Source organism: Danio aesculapii, chromosome 14 (assembly GCF_903798145.1).
Source record: "Danio aesculapii chromosome 14, fDanAes4.1, whole genome shotgun sequence".
Lineage (NCBI taxonomy): Eukaryota > Metazoa > Chordata > Actinopteri > Cypriniformes > Danionidae > Danio > Danio aesculapii.
The window spans coordinates 42,368,763-42,374,762 of record NC_079448.1 but is presented as its reverse complement, the minus strand read 5'-3'; positions in this window follow the sequence as shown (position 1 = coordinate 42,374,762).

Below are 6,000 nucleotides of genomic sequence, written 5' to 3'. Positions count from 1 at the left end.
GTTACCTTTGTTTTCTCAGTTGTTAATTAAAGGTGGAAACAAAAAGCTGAAAATGAGCCCAGAGCTCAGAGGACAGGTGTACGGAGTACAGCGGGAGGACTAAATTGGATTTTGTGTCTCTGGAGTCTGACTTGGGAAGATCATCAGAGGTACAGCTGTATTAAACAGAGAGAGAGCAGATAGTTGCGAATTATACAGACAGCAGATTACATTTATAGCCTTATTGTTGTTGACTAGTGCATGGAAAACTAGTCTGTTGTTTATTTGCGCTACGGCTAATATTTCAGCAGCGGCTGTCTCGCAGAAGAACCACAGAGGTCTATAATCCATAAACAACGTTACCACCGGGACATTTCCATAACCTTGTAGGGTATGGAGTCTGCCATCGGTTCACAATGACTGAGAGCCCACTCTGCCATGTTTATTTAATCACGGTGGCCAAATCATATGCTAAAATCAAAACATCTCAACCGCCAACACAAAGGTCGCAGGTTCAATCTACAGTTTGTGGGAAGCGGGATCTGCAGAGCTACTGAAATCACGATAATGCTCTGCTGCGATCGCGCCTTTATTCACATCACTTAACTTGGGAGTTATATAAGGTCTCTGCAATTGCTTTCATGATGGTAAATAACTCCAGCGGAAGAGGCTGCTGAATGCCTGCTGCATCTCCTTCGAAACCTTCTCCAAGTCATTTAAAAGCAACAGGAAGACATAACTATATTCAGATGACGCAACCGGCTAGTTTCAGTGGAACGCTGCAGTGCCATTACAGTGGACCCTGAGGGGATTATGTGATCTACGGCCACTGGGTTTCAGTTTGCTCAGACAGAGGAGCATCAGGAAAATACATTTCACTGGGCTACTACAGCAACCGATTGAGAGGAGCAATTTCCTTGCTCGGCTGAAAGAGAAAAGATAAGTGGAGGGAAAGGAAAAGCAAAAAGGCATGAAGTCACAGGGATCTAAATGCAAAAGCATTGGACTCAGCTCAGCCAAAGGCAACAGTTTATTTCATCTTGCTGCACTCTGAAATCTAGATTTAAGATGCTGTCGTGTCAGAATACGGAAGACTGGCCTGAGAAGCAAAAGCTTTGTGTTAGTGAACATGTAGACGGGGCTCACCAGCGTAATCGTGATTTAACAGACAGAGGGTGACAGGAATCTAACTTTATGTTGTAGAATCCCAGCCAAAATGTCTTGCGGAAAAATGTAATGAAACATAATTATAATAAACACAGAAAAGGATATTTTAAGTGATGGCAATGCAATGCAGAAACTGAAAAAGGCTGATTTCCCTAAGATGATTTTTTAAATAATGAGGTCAAATATAGTTGAAGATAAAATCATTAGCCATCCTCTGAATATTTCAATTCATTTCAAACATTTGCCAAGTCATGTTTAACAGAGCAGATTTTCCCATTGTATTTTTCTTCTGAAAAAAGTCTAATTTATTTTAGTTGAGGGAATATACAGTTGAAGTCAGAATTATTAGACCCCCCCACACACACACATTTCTGTTTAACGGAGAGAATATTTTTTCAACACATTTCTCAACATAATATTTTTAATCACTCATTTCTAAAAACTGTTTAATTTTATCTTTGCCATAATGACAGTAAATAATATTTTACTAGATTTTTCTAGTATATTTTTCAAGATACTTCTATTCAGCTTAAAGTGACATTTAAAGACTTAACTAGGTTAATTAGGTTAACTAGGCAGGTTAGGGTAATTAGGCAAGTTATTATAAGTTGGTTTGTTCTGTAGACAGTAGAAAAAAAAGCTTAAAGGGGCTAATAATTTTGACCTAAAAAACGAAAAAAAAAATATTATCAGACATACTGTGAAAATGTCCTTGCTCTGTTAAACATCATTTTGGAAATATAAAAAAAAGACAAAAAAATAAAAAATAAAATCAAAGGGGGGCTAATAATTCTGACTTCAACTATATATATATATATATATATGTATGTATATAGTATATATGTATGTATGTATGTATATATATATATATATATATATATATATATATATATATATATATATATATATATATATATATATATATATATATATATATATATATATATATATATACACACACACATACACACACACATACATACATACATACACATATACACATACATACAGTCAAGCTCATAATAAATTATACTCCAGTGGTATGAATAATTTCAGGCTTGTATATTTAACAAAAAAACAAGCAAATAAAAAGAATGCTATGGTAATATTATTAGCCATCTTTCTCGATTAGCTTAAGAACAAACTACTATTGTCCATTGATTTGCTTAATTAACCTAACTTACCAACTGTAGTTAATAACTTCAAGCTGAATATTAGTATTAATATTACTATACCTGACAAAAGTCTCCAATCCCAACTGTAAAAGCTACAAATACTAACTTGACTTTTAGTTGATCACTTGAAAATTGGCAGAAGGTAGATTTATACCAATGAACCATCTGTTGAACTGCATCCCAATCATCACAAATTCTGCAGAACACCTATTTGAACCTGCATAGACCCAAGATTCTCACAGAATCAGTCAAGTTTGGTGGAGGAAAAGTCATGGTTTGGGGTTACATTCAGTATGGTGACATGCGAGAGATCTGCAGAGTGGATGGCAACATCAATAGCCTGGGGTATCAAGACATTTGTGCTGCCCATTACATCACAAACCATAGGAGAGGGCAAATTCAGAAGGATAGCGCTCCTTCTCATACTTCAGCCTACACATCAAAGTTCCTGAAAGCAAAGAAAGTCAAGGTGCTCCAGGATTGGCCAGCCTAGTCACCAGACATGAACATTATTGAGTATGTCTGGGGTAAGCTGAAGGAGGAAGCATTGACAGTGAATCCAAAGAAGCTTGATGAACTCTGGGAGTCCTGCAAGAACACTGTCTTTGCCATTCCAGGTGACTTTATTAATAAGTTATTTGAGTCATTGCAGAGATGTATGGATGCAGTCATCCAAGCTCATGGGAGTCAAACACAATATTAATTCTTTTTCCACTGCAGCATGAGTTTATATTCTATAATGTACATTATTTCTGTTAAGTGACAAGATTTTGTCTAAGCAAAGTCAGACCTTACTGTCCTAATTTAATAATTAAAAATCAAGGCCTGATCATATTTTATTTTGGTAAAATAATCTAGAGGTCTTTGCTTTCATATAAGCCACTTCTGATACCAAATGATCAACTAGAAGTTATTATTTGTTGTTCCTAAAACTTGGATAGGCGACACTTTTGTCAGCCAGTGTATTACTGATATTACTAGTTTTATTAATATTACTGTCATCATGGCAAAGACAAAATAAAATGCTTAAAAATGATCAATAGTTAAAAATGTGTTGAAAAATCGTATCTTAGTTAAACAACACTTAGGAAAAGTCTGTTTGTCTGTTAAATTTATTTCCATATCTACATATCTAATGCTGTGGTGCTAATTTTCAAATGACGGAAACCGAGGACTACAATCAAAGTGTTTCAGGCAGTCGGGCAACAGTGCTTGCCTCCTGATATATACTTTGATGAACTTCCGAAGTGCATGTAAACATGATTTATGGCTTGCACTTAGTCAAATTATCCCTACAGGAACCCAGCAGAGACGTGACAGAACACATCACCAGCACAAAACTAGTAAGAGACTAATAAAGTAAAACAACAAAAGGTGCGTACAGTAAATACAGTACAGACGGCACTCTAATTGTACTTGGCCACAATGAATTACTCACGCTTCCCTGGATTAAAGACAAAAGCCCAACGCAAGCACAGAGACTTCACCAATGTGAGCGTATGCTCTCTGAAGCCAAACCCATCCCATCTGTTTTTATGTGCCACCAACCACAGGCCAGCAACAGGGAATGAGGTGTCCTGCTGACGTTGCCATGGCAATCCAATCTTTCCACCGTTCTAAGACCAGAGTTAGAACATACTGTACTTGGGCACTGGCTCCAGCGTTATAATCTCCTCTGACACACATTCAGGTATAATGTGGTAGGCTACGGCATCTCGGAACAAGTCTGAATGCCTTCGCTGCCGTGTTTGCAGCGGCGGTGGCATTCAAACATAATTGTGCTCGCCCTGAAAGAAACGGAGCAAAAATTTGTCATGAGGATAATACCTACAATAATAATGATTATTATGGAGACATCAATCTACAAAATTACACCGCAGTCTTTCCTTGGAGCAGCACACTTTGTTTTGGAAACAAAGGCTGATGAAGGCCTTCATTATAATTGGTATTTGGAATGATTAATGTATACCTCAATTAGGAAAGTATATGGGTCCCGCTATAGAAAAAAGGGCTTCTGGAAGAAACGGGTGGTCTCGCTCTCGCCTCTGTCTGCAAAACTCGTTCTGTCACATCCCATTGTGTTGCAAGAGAACGGCTTGCTGCCTGCTATCTCTGATTAGTTATTTATTTCATTTGAGCCATTATTTATTTCTTACAGTCGGATCATTATTTTCCCATTCTGCAACCATTCCATCAAAAAGATTTATCTCTGCCCGCTTTAATGAAGTGATAATTTGGCAATAATTAACATAATCTCGCACCAAAGCAAATTTGCCTAATGACTGTTGTTTTGATACTAGGAGTCAGAGAAGGAGGGTTTGCGGAGTGCCAAAATCGGAGGGAAAGCGTCAAGAGAATCAGAGTGTGACAAAGCTAGGAGCATCGGGGACATCTAACTTTGTGACCTTACCTCTCTGGAGTGGCTAGCAGACATCAGGCAATTGATTGGACTTTTGTGAGCGATGAAGGATTTATAGGTCACCCGAAAGCCCATTTCCTTTGCAGAGAGTTTCAAACAGTTCCAAAGTAAGACTTGGAAGTGCACGAGAATAACAAAGTAAAAAAAAAAGCATACCCTTGACGAATGATGGTTTGATGGATCGTCAGGTGAGGATGTCTGGATGAAGTACCGTCTGCGACATTTCATTTGTGAGAGATAAAATCTCGGTCTTTCTATTGGGTGATATTTGGCCGTTTCATTTCCCTTTCTATTCTATCAGGTCAGATTAATTTTCTTCAACTCTGCATCAAAGGCTCTCTCATTACCTCTGTGCCCATCATAGAGCTTATATCATCCACCGCCGCAGCTTTATTGACCTGATCAAGGTTGAGGGGACACGTAAACGCATGCTGCTTCTTTTTTTTTCCTGAATGCCTTCAAATTTACAAGCGAGGCTGAACCAGCAATTGCAGTGTCCATTTTCCACAAAGTGGACATGGTGGGGGACTTTAATGATGCCATTCAGAGCTGTAGTTTCATCTTTGAGGCACAGGGCAGAGGCCAGAGCTGATCTGGCAAGTGTTTTCAAGCCAATCAAAACCTTCAGTGTATTCAAGCAGTTTTTTTTAGTATCTTACCCTTCCCCAAAATAATCATGCTTTTACTGCAGCTAAAACTGAAAATTAATCATGCTTTTATTAAAACTAAAGCTAAAACAATCTTGCTTTTTGTAGTTAAACCATGGTAACTGTACTACTGTATGGTTTTGCTACAGTTACTATAGTTTAGCAAAGGCTCTGTAGTAAGACTGTGGTTATACAAATATTAACAATTACAAAATATTAAACATTCATCCATTCATTCGCCTCCAGCTTAGTCCCTTATTCATCAGTGGTCGCCACAGAGGAATGATCCCCCAACTATTCTAGCATATGTTTTAGGCAGCGGATAACCTTCCAGCTGCAACCCAGCCCTAGGAAACACCCATACACTCTTGCATTTATACCCACACACATACACTACAGCCAATTTTGTAGGTCAAATATAAAACAACAATAATAAATTATTGTAAAAAAAATATTATAAATATATATTATTATATTGAAAAAATAAATAAAATCTTCATGTCTTCAGACCAATAACAATAACTAAAACGTAACAGTTTTGAAAAGTATACTACTACATGATAACATTGTTTGTTAAGCATTGGTTAGAATCTTGTTGTCTGATGCTTTAAAA